A 17,795-nucleotide genomic window follows, 5' to 3' on the forward strand; every position below is an offset into this window, starting at 1 on the left:
ACATCCAGAGCAGTATTTTTGAAAATCTAATTCTGGTGACTGGACTGTGTTTATTCCCAGACAACAACCTCCAGGTCTGAAAAGGGAAGCCAATGCAGACATGCTTTAAAACAGCATTCTGTCTAATGACCAGCAGGGAACGACTCCTCTGGTTCCAAAAAGAAGCCTCACTGTAAAGAAGTCTATGAGAAAATGACCCTACTTCTCACTTGATGTATTACCTCAGTAAACACACATTTAGTAAATTATGATTCCATTTAGAATCAAATCGACAATGAAACAGGTTATGCTTTAGGGCGGGGCTACCTTGTGATTGGCAGGTTGCTACCACACCGTTGTCTGGGACTCGGTATGTTGCCTAAGAACTTTAATCCATTCACAGTGTGTTTTCACTTCATGAAAGGTAATTGTAACTTTTTGGTCGGTAAGAAATGCTTTATTCAGTGTTTGGTTGTACTTAGCTCCACCCTCTTGGGTACATCTGGTTGCGAGGAGAACCAAGATGTTGACAGCCCAAACCCAAGATGGTGACGACCGAAAAACCATGAAGGTGACGGAAAAATGGCTTGAGGCTTGAAAACAGAAATCAAAAACCTCATGTACCGTCTAAGTTATATTCAAGTTCTCTGGTGACAGCCCACATAGATATGAGTGGAGGCCGAAAAATGAGAGATGACAGATAGAAACACCACAACATTCTTCTGGCTGAACTATATGGGAAGATAACCTGATGCAATTTCTTTTAACATTGCAATTGAGTATGCTTTTTTATGTTATCTTCATTGTACAAAGCAAATAATCATTCTATAGTATGACCAACACAACATTTGATACAGTCAACATAGAGACTGCTCTTTCATGTGTACCTGACCTATGTGTTATGATGAAAAGATTTGTCAGTTTGAATGTGATTAATTGTTCAGCACTAGTTTTACAGCACTTGGAGTGCTTCTTGTAGACGTCGTGGTAACACGACAAGCACTCAGAAAGTTGGAAAAGCTCAACATCAAAATCACCTGCACCCTGCCTCCTCCCAGCTTCATCACTGTAAATCTGCTGCATCGGCATGGAAGAGCCAAAGTCAACAACTGCTGCTCCCTCTCCTCTCAGACATTCAATGAGGTTGGGATGATGCGACTCCTCCAGGAGGGAGCACACCCTGAGGGCCACTCTCCCACACTTATTTCCCGGCATCCCTAGAGATACAGCTGTAGTGAGGTGCTGGGGGGGGAACCACCTCCTGCCTCAGAGTGAGAGGATGGGAAAGGAGGGAGGCTATCACTTATGCATTCAACGAACACATCCAGTAGAGGCTGTGGGCACCGTCTTCCATTGTGCTCATTGACATCTAACTACTGCTTCGGCAGCTATAGTATGTCACTGCCTCATGCTAACCACGACACATGTCACCTTCATTCCACAGACATAGGAAACACTTTGACCTAATCTGTGTGGACAGCGGCAATGTAATATGCGCTCACACACACGTGCACACACGCACCCAAACTCGCACACATTGTCACCCTTCATGAAGCTATCACTAAAAATGCTCTTTGGCACACTACTAAATATTTTGTTTTCAAGTTCTCCTCAGAAAGGTATCTCATTACAAACCTGTTTCCTAAAAAAAAGTGTTTTAATACAACTTACTCTCAATTATGTTTCGAGGGAAACAATTGTTTCTCCTGGGTTTTGAAACATTGATCCCTTAAAATTCATACAAAATTGAAAAAAAACAGATAGCACATTTCATTGAAAAATGACACTACCTAATTAGCAACAAACCCTTAAAAAAAAAAAGCAGATGAAGAAGACAGACACAGTTAAGAGATAAGCTGGTGAACATAGCGGAGCTTTTAGAAGCTACAGAGACAGAGTTTTCTCTCAGGAATTGGTGGAGACCAAAAGCAGAGCAAAAAGACAGAGGATATTGGACTAAGAATCATCAGGCCGACAGAAACACAACTCCAAATAATTAATGTTGCTTGATAACTGATGGACATGGAAATAGCAGCTGTTTGCTAACAAGTATGCTACATCACTTAAAGTCATTGCTGTGTTCACACTTGTTTTTGCTGCCCCCAAATTTCCCCAAAAAAGCAGGTACTGAAGTGTCAATATTTCAACTCGGCTCCAGTCACAGTACTACAATGAGTTGAGAGGTGCCCTATACAAGTACTGTGTAAAGGATAAAAACTACTCCGGCTACAGCGGAACAGAGGTAATAAAAGCAAAGCCTCAAAGCTGACTAGTCCGAGTTAGGAAGTTTATCATTACTCACGAGTTTCTCACAACATTTTGAAGCCATGGGGCACAAGCTAAGACGTCTGAAGGAATTCAGACTTATATAGCACAATAGCAGAGTGATGATACGGTGCCACTGATTTCAAAGTCCAGACAACCATTAGCAGAAATATTTGTTTTTGCAGGGAGTGCCTGGAAGGCAGCATTGCTTTCATATTTCTAACAAGTCAAAGTGAACACTGGTAGGAATGCTGAGTTAGGCTATAGCACCAGGCAGGCCTAATGCAGACATCTAGACTGTACAGAATGTGTTCCCATAAAAGTGACAAAAAAAAGAGAAAGAAGTTTATACCAGTTGTTTTTGTCCATATTATGTCCAAAAATAGTGAGTCAACAGCAATGGGCAATTTCACAGTGCCTAAGTCCATGTCTTGATGTTTTGTCAAACAAATAATCGCACAGATATTCAGTTTAACCCCCATTTAAAACACAAGAACAAGTGAATGTTTGGTATTTTGTACATAAATCGATTAAAATATTAAATTATCAAAATTGCTGTTGTTTATGTATCTATAGTAGTAGTAATAATAGTAGGAAACCTGTCCTGTCCAACCAGACAGCGGCACTTTTAGCTTGGCCATACAAAACCAAAATTGTCAGTAGTTGCAGGCGGGAGGAGGGATCGTGACCTTTACACAATTATCTGATGACACGTGGGTACATAAATGTTTTTTATTAAGAGGGAAATACAAAAATAGAATGACTGCCATAATTTACATGGAAAAGGTAATGCCCTAACAACAAGCCTCAGCAATGCCACTTCCCAAATGTCGAGTTGTTACGTAACTTTCATACTTTCAAAATGATATTAACCTAAACCACAATCTTTACTCAACCTAACCAAGAAGGTTTTGCTTTTTTGCCTAAACTTCAGTATTTCTAACTTACTTATTATAACCCTAACCACATCGAAATCCGTAGCCTAACCAGGGAGTTTTGTTGCCTAAACCCACCAAGTATTTTTTTTTTGACGAAACAACACAGGTGCCCCTATCGCTCTCATTGCCAGACATTGGTGCAATACCATAACAATAAAGGGAACGTAGGACCGGGCCACAAATGGGTATTCTATGGATATCCTAACATGAAACTAAATATAGTCTTTCGATTTTTGGTTTTGAAGGCTGGTTTAAATTAAAGTGATGTCATTTTCTGAATTTATCAGTCACTTTTAGCTGTGTTTTAATTACTTGCCTTTAAGCACTTAGGTCATTATATCCACATAACTGAGGGTTATTTATCAAAAATCTCATTGTGTAAATATTTTATGAAAGCCCCAAAATTCAGGCCTTAATTGCCCCTGCTTACTTTTCAAATGATTATGCTTGTATGTCAGTTGCAATGATCTTCAGTTTAACAGTATTTACTGCTGCTTTTACATTTACATCTTAGATCATAACTTTACTACGAACCACAGAAAGGAACAAATGGATGTCATGTGCTGCCAGTCATACTGCCGCTGCAGTATGGACCACTACATAAACACAGAGCGTTGAGGGCTACCATGTGTGAGATAACGTGACTACATTATCTACGTATACTACATGTCGTAAGTGCTTTACAAGTCTCCAGACTCCTGAATGTCTGGACTGTAAAATGGAAACCAATAAATGCTGTGCATTCTTAGAGCACCCAGGGTCATTATATCGATCAGTGGATGTGTTGACTGCAGTTACGGTCAGGTCATCCCATCAAGCTGTCCGTCAGGTTTTCTGACAATTCCATTAATTACAAGACTGCAATCGATCCCAGCAGTTACACCATGCCATATTAACATAAAAATCCCGCAGGAAACATAAGGGAACACCTCTGATTTAATTATAAATCATAAGCTGGATGGCTGACAGTAAAAGTTGTCTTAGAAAACTTAACATTTCTGAGAAACTGAGAGCAGTTGTATGGAATTGTTCACTTGGATTTTTTATAATACTCTTTTCCATCATATTAAGTTCTGAATCAATAATGAATAATTATAAATCAAAAAGAATAAGTTCTGTAGCTAAGCCCACATGCTGCTATGGAAATGTGAAAATCACTCTGCCACATGGAGCTCATCTCCATAGAGACCATCAAAGGAGATGCGTTGTTTAATAGCTGCTCTACCAAAGGAAGACGGAGTGCTACTGTTATTTTGAAAAGTCTCTAAAGATAGCAGTTGTAGAAAATATCACAAGAATGTTCCTGGAAATACTACATAATTTCTATCAATGGGTGGGTTGATCTTCCTACAGTTAAAACAGCATAAACTGATATCAACTGTATATTATTTTTTGTGTTCATTTGGGTCGACTGATCTCGTGCTGAAACAACTAGTCAATCAACAGAAAGGCAATGGACAATAATGTTCATAATGATTTCATTGTTTCAGTTTATTATTTATTTTATTATCAAGCAAAACCGACTAACGTTAATTAATCTTATTCATTTTTTAAATGAACTGTTACAGAGACAACAGGACTACAGCCATTCTAATAGCTCTGTGCTATGGGGCTTTGGGCTAAATGCTAACCTCAGCATGCTAATATGCTAACAGTGACAATGCTAACACACTGATGCTGAGCAGATAGATGTTTAATTTGTTCATCATCTCAGTTTAGCGGGTTAGCATGCTAATATTTGCTCAATAACAGTGGCCAATCAATCCAAACAGTTGGCAAGATATTTCCCACAAAACAACAAATGTAAAACTTGTGAAATGGAGGAAAACAGGACTGAAGGGTCACAACTTGTAGATATATAGTATCTGTATAGTATGTTTCCAGAAGTCATAATCCCAAAAGGAAGAACACTAACAATGGATCGATTAATCAAAAATACAGATGAATCAATATGGAAAACAATCGTAAGATACAGTCCTACACTAATCTTAGCCAATTCAAGCACACCGTCATCCATCTAACACTCCCTCTCCATCTGTAACTACACCGTTTCATACTTTGATGTGATAAGTAAAGGAAGTTCAGTGTCATGATTAATTCAGGGCTTTATTTCTGTGAGCCCTCTTTGTGGTGCAGTCAAAAATGTTTCTGCTATTTTATTGGTGATCTAAACCTGTCCATTTTCACGGACCGGCGCCATTTTCTAAATATAATAATAAACGGGGCCACCAAATGTGCAAACTGAGTCTGCTATTTTATTGGTGATCTAAAAGTGCATGAAAAATACAACTCACTATTAATTGCTAAATCAAAAAACATCTGCTGTTAATTACCACCTAAGTGCCACAATCTAAACATCGAATGTCTGCCTAAGTTGCAGGAAGAGATTTCCTCTTATCTTTGTTCCTATCCACAATTTGTTCTCATTTTGTTAAGTTACCCATTGATTTCTGAGACTGGAATGTCTTATTCTTGCTCTTCTCTTTGTTTAAACATTTTACCAGTGATCAAGTTCACGCAAACACTATCTTGTTTGGAAGTCCACTAAATGTTGGTTCAATGCAAGAGAAGAAAAGCTTTAACTTTGAGGAACAAAAAACATTTAGATTATAACAAGTTTTAGAGAAATTATAATAATTGGATTATTAAATGGTCCATTGACCTGAATAAACATTATAAAATCCTTGGATGATATTGCGTGCGTTCAGACAGAATGGCTGACATACTAATCTTTGATGCACCAGCTCTGAAAAATCACCTGTTTGCAATGTTTCACTAATGCTGAGCTTTTCTTTTTACAGCCTGTTTTTGGTGGCATCCCTGCAATTCCTAGGCATGTATTCACATACAGCATAACACCTGCCCTTATATATTGTTCAGGGGGTACAAACCTATGCTAATAATAAACATTCTGCCACACACAATTCATAATCAAGTGGGATTTATCATTCAGCACACCTGGTAAGATCACATTTGGATGGTTAATGAGTTTGGTGCTGGTTGATTTTTTCACTCATGAAAAAAAGAAGAGAAAATTGAACATTTAAGAGAATATTGATGCATGAGGCCCACTGAACAAAGAACTTAGAATGTGCTCAATGTTTATGCATATTGTATATTGTTGTTGTTTAATCAGTCAGACTTTTTACTGTTTTCCAACAACAAAAAATTATTGGCAATCTGGGAAATAAATAGTTGCCCATATTTTTTTAGAGGGACATAAACAAGTTATAGTAATTATCCAGAAATAAATGGATTTTAAAAATATAACTCTTGTTTTTCTTCAAAAATGTAGATTGAAAGTGGATACAGCAAAACATGAATACAGGGATTTGTTTGATTTTCAGTGAAGTTAAGAAATGGCGTGACTTCACTTAACTGACGTGGCGAATGTGAGCTAAACTGTACACAAAAACACCACAACGGCAAAGTCAAGAAATTCCAGTGTGCCCGTGGAAAACACCAGTTCTCCCAGGCAAGGCTCCATTATGTGCTGTGCGCCAACGCCAATGTAAAGCCCTTAATAATTGAATAATTTCTTGGCGGGGTGACAGCACCACCCACACCACCTGCTATCTCCTAACCTAACCGGGGAATCGTCATTTCTAATACTGTCATCTGGCAGAAAGTTTGTCTCTTAAGATAATAAATAATACCTGAGATCTTCAATAAACATGCAGAGCTTTGTGGTGAACAAGTGAGCCAGTTAGTGTCACACAGCCTGTTTTAGACAAACTCTTTCATTTCATTTCATATGATGAGGGGAAGGCTTTAAGAAAATATTAAGCTTCAGGTCACGCAAAATTGACTGAAATCCTTCTTAGCATAGGAGAACAAAAGAAAAACTTTATGACAGTTGTGATGAATGAGACTCTACCTAGAGTTTTCACTTGATGAGACATTGTCTAAAGCTTTGTTTTTTTATATCCAGTCTTATTCTGAATAAGAATTAATTAACAAAAGTGTCTGAATTTGTCTTTCTATTGGCAGCAGTGGCACTTAGCTGCAGATGCAGAACGCTTCAAATCAAGTGCTGTCGGACCGCCATTGTACTCTTTTCGTCATGATGCTAAAAACCATCAGTGGCAAATCCCAGAAATGGGTTTCATTTGGGTTAATGTACATTCAATTCAATCAGCTCTGAAGGGGAAATTATGTGTTCAGTCTCAGAGAAATAAAGGAAAGAAGAGCAGGAAGTAAATTGTGTTCAACTGCTGAATTCACAATTAATCTCACAGTAACTTATTAGAGAGAAACTTAATAAAGCGTTGTAAGTTGTAAAGTTGTAAGATGAAAACACGGACAACTCTGCTTTATGATCTGTTTGACTCTAAATGGACCATAATTTACTAAATGAACATCATGCTGTATTGAAGAAGACTTGAAACTAGAGATTGAGACCATAAACTCATGTTTACAATGTTTACTGAGGGAATAAATCAAGAGAGAAGTAGAGTCATTTTCTCATAGACTTCTATACAATCAGGAGTCGCCCCCTGATGGACATTAGAGAGAATGCAGGTTTTATGTACTTCTTAATTGGCTTCACTTTTCAGACCGGGCGGTTGCCGCCTGTATATCGAGCATGAAGTTTATTTCGATCCGCTTTTTAAAGTTTGTTCTGAGCATAAACACCTGAGTGTAAACGGCTCCCATTGTAAGCCACCTAAAACAATACAGGGTACAAATGGAGCGGAAGAGCTCAGTCAACACAGAAACTATTCTGCTTAGTTTCTGCTAAATTGTTTCATTTTTTATTACACTGTATAGAACAGCAGATATATGAATGGATTATATTTTCATTACTTAGTTAAAACTTAACCCAGATGGCTGAGGCCAGCTTTACAGTAATTGGAGGTGTTCCCGTGAAGTAGCTGATCTCATAAAACTACAGATTGAAAGTGGCTCCTTTAAAACTTATCAGCGTCTAAAGCGTTGGGACTCGACATTAGAATCTCATCATCTGATTGACCTGAGCCCTCGATACCTTAGCCAGATCCATTGAGTTGTCACAATCGACCGAACAGAAGCAAAGGACAGATAAACGAAGAGAGAGATTGAAGAGAGAGCAGTTGCTGAATAGTTTTATTGTGCACTGGTAATGAGCTCCATTCTACTAACTATAAAGGAGTATTTAACGGTTGTGTTGACGTCTACATCCCCCCCAGCTTTAGTGGGCTGTTAAAAGTGTTCCTTTATTTTGTCTGAGTTGGGCCTTTCTTCACTTCAAGTCCAAAGTCCACAGAGATAAGGACATCAGTCATGCGGACGGAGGGAGGCGGTGCTGGTGTAGGTGTCGGGGGTGGGGGTTCGTACTGAGCTGCCAACACCACTAGCTGGACTAAACAAAGCTGAAAGCTGGGATTGCACAGAGCTGGCTGGTGTCCTCTAAGCCAGTTACACACGGGCAATTGAGCAGCTGATCATTAACTGTCTACAAGAAGTGAATACAGGAGCACAAAGCATGACATTTGGCATATGAATGAGATCCACTATGCAGTATCAACGCAACCTGCTGCATCCTGATGTTACCACGTGATCATAGCAGAACAGTTAAATCTTTAAATTCTACCCTCTTCTCTCTTTGATAATTGCACTTTGTGTAAAAAAAGAAAAAAAATTCAAATGCCACATATAAAAGCACCCCTCCCTTCGCTGTGAGTAATGCGATGTTGTCTGACAACGCACTGCGATTGGCTAGTCAAACATGTCCAAACACACATTCCTTGCTGATAACCACACTGTATTTCTACCTGGGGATCATCACTGTCAAAAAAGATATGATGGCTCCCTTAATTGCTTTCCAGAGATTTCAAATCCTGTTTCATAGTATTACTATAGCCTGCTGTGCAGCGTTTTTATATACTGATAAACTTTCATATTCATTAATCTATTACTAAACTGGACGGCGTAGTGTACGGTGTAGTGCACGGTGTAGTGTACGGTGTAGTGTATGGTGTAGTGCACGAGGTAGTGCACGGTGTAGTGTATGGTGTAGTGCACAGCGTAGTGTATGTTGTAGTAAATAGTAAATGGACTTGTATTGCATCGTGTTTTTCTAGTCTTCAAACCATTCAAATCGGTTTAACACTACATGTTCATTCATACCCATTCATTCTCTGATAACAGGGTTCCACTCTCCCATCAGGACCGCAGACATTTGGGGTTAAGTGTCTTGCCAAAGGACACATTGACGTGGATTGAACCACCGATCCTTTGGTTGCAGGTCGACCCGCCCCACACAGTCGTGTATGGTTAACAGCCTAACGTTGGCCTAGTGTACAACATAGTCTACTTTGATAATGGCTTAGTGTGCATTGTGAATGGAGAGTTTACGGCATAGTATAAGCCGTAGTGTACAGCGTAGTGTACATAGTGCACCAGGTACTATCTACAATTTTTGCTAAAGGAAAACCAAAAAAGGAGTGGGTGGAGTTGAGTAGAGCCATGCAGCACCATGCAGTAGAAATATGGCATAAGAAAGAACGGATTGCCCAACAGATCGAGATGAGGTTTGTCAGTCTACCATTGGATCGCCAAAAACATAACTCATCTGCATAACAAATGACATTTAAAATTGAACAATACATCCCCGTAAAATGCCAACAAGCCAGAGAGAGTTAGAGAGCAAAGCTTCAGTGAGGTTGTTGGAACATGGAGCAGGGATTCACTTTAAATAAGAGTTTAAGAGTGCAGCCGCTGTGAGTTGTTAAGCGAGACGTGATGTAAGAGGTCGAGACGAGCCTATCGATACCAAACCTATCACCTGTCATGGCTCTGCCTGGCTCTCCCTCCCCCACAATGCTCCTCTGCAGATGCTGATTAGTCCCCCTCATCACTCTGCAGAGACTGAGAGATACTATACAGGCTATTTGTCGACGGGGTTATTCACTTACTGATGGCCCAGACAGCTGGCAGGAAGAAAGACTGGCTGTCAGCTGGCAGCCGCAGCACATAGATGAGAAGCAACCTTCAGAGAGCTTTGATAAATTAACGCAGTGAGATGAAACACTGCGTTCATCAACCACCAATCATTTCAATCTTTTCATTAATCCACATGTCTGATATCCAACGCCCTAATCAATTATGGTCTCCTCCTTATTCACTAAATTTTTTTTAATAATTTTTTTTTGCTGTGATTATGCAAAATGGGATCAACACACATTTCTAGTGTGTATGTATGTAACAATCTAAGTATTTTAGGATTACACTAATGAAACTGCAAAAGTCTATTTGCCAAATCGCCGTTTTTGTAGTCAAATTCAGACTGGACGTCATGGCTTCCTGTTACACAGAAAGATGAATAAAGTACTATAACTCACAACACAGATGAAATTAAGTCTGTCCTCCCCTGTCCCCACATGCACACAGGTCCAGTGGACCAGCATTGTTCATTTAGTCTTAGCAATATTAGTCGCATATCAGTCATTTGATACTGGTTGAAGTTAGACTATTTATAGTCAACAAAACCTAGTTTTTCTCACCTAATTGAGAAAAACTTTTGAGGACCACTGAGATGGTTACAACTTGCATTAATCCTTAATCCTATGCAAAAAAATTACATATTGTTATGTTACAATTAGCTTATTTCTTATACATGTCTGCTTCCATAGTTTGAGGTTTGTTAGGCTGGTATACTATCTATCGTTGCATTAAAACCCATTCTTAGCTAAGTGAAGCACATTGATTCTAATTTTCAAGTGATTATACACGTAAATAAAACATTCTTAATAATATGATATTCCATTTTTGCCAATAGATCCCCCTAAATGCTACGCATTGTACCTTTAACAGCCACCATTTAACCTGCCCTCATTCCTAGTGATAGCTGAACAAGCTGGCCAACAGAAAGTAAGGATAATGTTACCGCTAACGTGATACCAAATTTTTAATATTAGCTTAGCATGTTAGGCTGTCAGCATTCCAGCATTTTATTGTTGTTGTCATGTGCATGATTATAGATCATTGCAACAGCTCAATCAGCTATAACAGCTTCTGATAAAGATATTTCTGGGCGATGGAAAATAATGTTTTTCATTCTGCATTAGCGCATGCAGGTCCTTAAGACCTTGTATTAGCAAGATCATTAACTTATATCCATGTGTGCATGTTGCAAATTACTTTTCATTTTTCCTATTTGTTGCAGATAATTGTAATATATTTCAGTCATAGTTTTTGTTGACAAAACTAACACTGGGTCATAGAGACAAACTTAACAGTAACAATCTATAAAGGCAAAAGAAAAACTGAAACAATATACAGACAAAATAGAAAAAGCAAGCCAAGAGGTCTCATAAAATAGTCACCATCGAGGTGCAACCAAGCAAGAACATGGCGTACTGAGAAAAGTTTGGAAGAACAAACAGAACTATGTGTTTTTCCTTTTTCAGTACAACACCAGTCAATTTCCTGCGTTTCTCCAGGATGGGAGGAGATGGCTCAGGTGAATAATTTATGTCTTTCTAAAAGCCTATTACTGCCGGAGCAGAGGGCCGGCGTGTTGTCGACCCAAAACCTCTGCAGTCCTGAACTTGTGTGAAACGCTGCAGAGCAGTGAGGCCAACGACGACACACTGTGTGCTGGATAGACAGTAAGGTTCTGGGGCAGGAACAATGGGCTTCATATCACATTCAGTACTTTTGAGCCAACATATCAAAACAGTATGATGGGTTCATTGTGGATCACTATTCAGTGATATGCATTTGCTATATTGACAGCTGTGTTAAATGTAAGCGCTGTATTAAATGTAAAGTATGAATTGAAGGCAGAAAGTGAGCCCATGTTTGTGTGGAACAGTGTGTGAGAAAAGTGACTGCTTTGGCTAAAAATTAAGTTTCGGCTAATTAGTCTGATGTCTGTTTTCATTTGCAAAGAAAAATGTATCCAATCCAAAAATAATACCACCCGTCTTGTATCTCAAGAGATACTCTGGAGTTTAGTTATATTCAGCTACAATAGCTTGAGTGAAGTCAGCAAAGCAAAGAGACCCTGAAAATTGAAACTAACTGCAGAAGAATTCAACCCGAGAATTCTGTCTAAAACCTGAAGTAAGCTGGAAAACCATTTACAACTTGTCTCTTAACCTTTCCCTTAAAGGTCTGAATTGAGAAAACTCCACTTTCTTAAAAAACCTTGAGATGTGGTTAAAACCTCTGGAAAAAAACCCCACCAGAAAGTGGAACTACAGTTAAGATTATTTTGTCAAACTACTGTTATTGAGTTGCACCGGCCGCCACTATCTAAAACAGCTTGTGGACAAAGAGGAAGGGACAAACAATGATCCAGTTGTTAGAGAACTATAATCCTTCAAATGTCCTGGCTTGGAGTCAAACATTTCAGTATCAAAATGCAGTAATTATATTACACATCACATTAAAATGCTTCAAGTATCAATGACTACAGGTAACAGAGTTGTAACCACGGGAACAAAACAAAACCTTTTTATGCCCTAGGGCCAACAAAGCTCAAGTTTCCTGAGAGGTGTGAAGTACTCTTGGAGAAATATTTCATGCATCTCAGCCACTGCAGAGAGGGATCAAATATCTGGTGAGGTTATGTGAGCAAGTACTATGAGGTTTTTGAAAGAACAGTAGATAGCATGTTTTACATAATAAAGAGTGAACTGCAATAAATGTTAATTCCTTTAAAAAAGAATTATCATGGTTTAGTAGAGCTCTTATTGTCAGTATATTTCACATATATACAGGCCATGACTCACTAAAGTTTTTTTTAGTAATATCACATTGTCAGATTGCTATGTGTCTATCTGGAAAATTTCAATTGGATGTATAAAGGTTTTGAAACGAGTTAAACTTGTTTTTACTAAAAAAACAAAACATGAATAATCTCAACTAGTGGTATAACGGGCTGTAAGTAGTCGATACATAAACTGTCCAGATCCTCGTTATAGTAAAGCTATCATGACTTGTTCAAATGTAATCTTGTAAAATGTAGTTTTCGGTGAGAAACTTGAATAAATACAGCAATATTAAATAGATATAAAAGAGTGAAGCATGAGCCGTTTAATTTATAAACAATCTTGATGATAATAAAGAATATAGACCTGAGCCTTGTATACCAGCTGCTATTACAAAGCAAAACAACAAAATTAAAAATAAATGTCGGTACTGGTGGCAAAAAAACCCTGATCCGGGCATAATATTTGCTTCATTTGAAGTGAATCAAAAACCTGAAACGATTGGAGCCCTGAGTTTTGTGATCCTTTTCAGCCCTAAGGTAGATCAACATGTGAGCATATTAGGACTCCGATCCTGTGACCTGAAATGATATCTGTATGTTACTGATTAGCAACAGTAAATGTGATTCCAGAGAAAACATAACAGAGCTTGAAGAACATTTTCTGTGAGGTCAAACAATGTTCAATCTTAACATTAAAGCTTGGTTAACTTCTTAATGGTCGTAACTCACACCATGTGGTTAACACTGGGGGAAGATGGTTGCTTTTGACTTTTTCAATATTAAACAAAAAACAGTCTTTTCCTGACATTAACCAAACCAAACAACACAGCCCGACACAAACCCTGCTCTCTAGTGTCAAACTCATAAACATGCTTATTAAAGTAAACCCATTTAGTGAAGGACCAGCCATTAGACAGTACATTTCCAAAAACACACCGAAGCCATCAGCGTCATCTCCTTCTCAACAACAATTTATGTGAAGACAAGAAATGGGATTATTTTTTTGATAGAGCTGGAAAAGCTGCTGTTAAAAAGACCAAATGAAAGCCTGTGTACTGACAGCCATGAGAGGCTGCTGTTACTGTTACAAAGGGTCAAAACTAAATGTTCCTCTGACAGAAAGCTGATGATTGCATTTGGTGGTCGGCCTTTTAATCACAGCTCTCCGTTTTCTATAATTATGCTGTAATTAGACAACAATACAGTGCATTATAGCAAAGTCGGTGAAGCAATCATTACTGCATGAGTGTTTCTTTTTTAATGTCTCCATTTATTGTTGATTTCTAAGATCTCTGACATCTCAACCACAGGCTTCCTGACAGCAAAGCATATATACTGTCACATTCCAATGTCTTAAGTCGTCTCCCCACACGTCCCCACATTGTGTTTCAGTGTAAACCAAAGACCACAGACAGGCCGGAGCTTTTTAAGGTGACACTTCCTGACGGGACAGCTGCTCAGCGACCGCCATCGTAAACGCTGTTAAATGTGAACGCTGCTCATCTGTCGCGGGCACGTTCCCTCACGCCTTTACTACGGGAGACGGGACCATGTCAGCAGGCAGATCAATAGGACCGGGCTCCGGGAGGACTGATGGATGGTCCCTGTGGCTGAATGAAAGCTACACACCTGATAGCATTAAGGCCTGGAGCTTGACTGTGGTGGACTGATGCTCTTGATGTTTTACAGATATTCAAGTCCATTTTATTCACATAGCCCAATGTCATAAATCACAATCGCAAGTTTGCCTCAAGGGGTTGGTACAGCATACTCTATCTTTGGACCAGGAGTCAGCAACCTTTTTGATAATGTTCTTGCCATATATTTTTTGGAAGCACCTGCCCTTATCTAAACTGTTTCCAAAGAAGAACTTCTCACATGTTTCGGTTTAACAAACGAGGGTCAGGTTAGGTCTTTTATAAAAAATACACACAAACAATCACAACTTGATCCCAGTCATGACCTTAGACTGTTTATAAGTAGTGGACGTAGTCATTGTGGTGTCACCCAGTTTTTTTGGACCACTGTTTTGAAGCCTCGAGTTTGATGAGCATCATGCTGTATTGAAGAAGACTTGAAACTAGAGATTGAGACCATAAACTCATGTTTACAATGTTTACTGAGGGAATAAATCCAGTGAGAAGTAGAGTCATTTTCTCATAGACTTCTATACAACAAGAGGAGTCGCCCCCTGATGGTCAGTAGAGAGAATGCAAGTTTAAGGCACTTCCTCATTGGCTTCACTTTTCAGAACCGGGAGAATGCTTTCTGGTCATGACCCAGGATTCCCACATACTGACATAATGGACAGGGAGTTTGTGAGTCTATCCAAAGGAGGTTTTGAAAAGGCACTTCACTGAGCACTTTGGGTGCATGGTTATTTAGGATTTTGTTATCCCAGAAAATGACATTTCGATTAAAAAGTATTGTGGTGGAAAACAAATGAAACTCTACCAAACTCCTTTCTTAAAACTTGAAACACAGTTTCATATTATGAGATACAAATTCAGGTTTACAGAATATAAATTGAAGGCCTGCCAGCACTAATGTCTGTCCATACCCTGGAGGATCACTGAGTCACTTGTCATCTCCCTCTGCATCAGCCGTCAGCAGGCTAATGTATCTGTAGACAGACAGGCAGGCCGAGAGGAGGGCCCTTCAGATCTGTCTGATGATTAATATCCCCCTTCATGTATGAATGATGACACATATTTAAAGAATCACAGCCCTCCCCTGCTCCTCATTTTATTGTTCCATCCAGCCTGGATCAGTGAAAGGAGGGCAACTAGTGGTTGTGTTAGACCATAACTCCTGTATGTTGGATGGATTGTTCCATTTTCACTGACTGAAACCGGACCAAATAGTAACTGTTTTTCTTTGACCAAGATAAGACTTCAAGTCTTCTTAAACTAAAAGGAAAAAAACTAACAAGGACATTTGACACTAAGACTGAGATGAAATTAAAAAAATGAAGATGACAAATTGAACTCTATTTCCAGACAAGAACCAGATACTGGACCATTTTGTAAAACCCCGGATTACATTCAACTCTTCAATTTGTTTTATAACAAACTTTCTGTGCATGATAACTACAGTATGGTTGATGTTAGGGAAAGATAGCTGTTGTCGCAAATACACTATGGAAAGGTATGGTATGGTAAATATAAGATAAGATAAGATAAGATAAGATAATCTTTATTAGTCCACTAGCTACCCAGCAGGCTACACCCAGCAGCCGGGTAGCTTAGCTTAGCATTAAGACTGCACTTGCCCAACACTGTCCAAAGGTATCAAAATCTACCTCCCAACACCTCTAAAGCTCACTAGCTAATCTATATATCTGGTTTGTTAAATCCAAAACAAAAGCCAAACCATTTTACGGGACGTTATGTTCCGGACTATTTGGTGACTGCTCAACACCAAGAGATATAGATCCTGCGCTGAAATCTTGGAACTAATTCAGTTCAGGTCATTAGAATCGCTCGTTCAGAGGATCAGCTCAGAGAATCAAAGTCAATTCAAGCAAGTTTGTACGCTTTACAAATTGCAAACTGTTATTAAAATGCTAGAGAACCAGAGGTGGAAGCTCGGCTGAATGACACGGAACGCCAACAGAACTAAAGAGCAGTGCCCATAAAATCAATTTTTCCATGGACACAACCAGCCACCACATCTTTGCTGTGCCACTGATCTGGTGTGACCGAGTGCTGGTTGCTTCACGTTGGCGTGCCACTAGAGGCTGGTAATGGTTGATCGACAAAAGAAGTACGCCTCTTAATCAAATTTGTGAGTGACTTGGTAAATGGTTTTAATCACAGTTGACTTACATAACACTAAGAAATGTCAAGGGTGCAGTTGCTCTTTGAATTAGGCTGTAGTTCGTTATGAATCAGATCGGCTTTATAAAACCCATGAAGAATCCCATTAAGCATTTTCTTTGCAGCTGCTGAATCAGAGAGGCCCCTGGATGAGCAGCTGACTCTGAGTAGACGCTGCAGGGAGCCTGTAACCGGCCTCTGTAAGGACCCAGGAGAAGATAGGTGATGCATGGCGCATGCTGAGTAAAGTTATGGACCTAATAAGGAGTTAAAGTTAAGCAGTTGTTCTCACGTGAAAGGCTGCGTGTCACTGACTGCTTCACAGCAATAGAGGATTCCCTCAGGCGGATAGAATAAAAGGAACATTTACTTTTCTTAAATACAAACAGTTAAGTCACACTCTAATATTATCTACAGAACATGAGATCACTGTAAAAATACAAGAACGTGGCAGAGAAAAAAACTAATTCAGTATAAAAATGTTGCGATGTCATTCCACAAAGAGTGAGACGTGAGAGTGATTTAGTTCCACACAGACCCCAGTTATGGATGACATCCTAAATAACTATAGCAGGACAATAAAATGGTAATAAATTCCATATTTTTTTAAGCTAGTGGAAGAGAGAAGGGACTTTGAATTCCTACATCATAGAAGGAAGGAGCACAGTGAAATGCTCTTTTTTAAAAATCATCAAATTAACAGTGTTATTGGCATCTTCAACTTGATATCCATCCACCTGATATAAAAGTTTTAGAATGTATTGCCCCTGTGTACATGGATGGATTACTGAATGGGCTTATCGGGCACAGGCTCAGTGGCCCAAAGTGTCATGGGCCCCCCTGGCCAAAACGCAAAAGACCAAAACAATTAAAAAGTAACACAATAAAATTACTAAGACAGACATATAATTACCACAAATAGACGCAAAATGACTACAAATAGATGCAAAATGACCACAAAGAGAGGCAAAACGACCACAAAGAGATACAAAACAACAACAAAAAGAGGCTAAACCACTATAACATCTCTGTTGCTCCTATGTAGGGGAGATGGTGGGCCCATGGTCTCATAATCCGCCCATGCTTGTGTACATC

The sequence above is a fragment of the Anoplopoma fimbria genome, chromosome 3 (assembly GCF_027596085.1).
Source record: "Anoplopoma fimbria isolate UVic2021 breed Golden Eagle Sablefish chromosome 3, Afim_UVic_2022, whole genome shotgun sequence".
Classification (NCBI taxonomy): Eukaryota; Metazoa; Chordata; class Actinopteri; order Perciformes; family Anoplopomatidae; genus Anoplopoma; species Anoplopoma fimbria.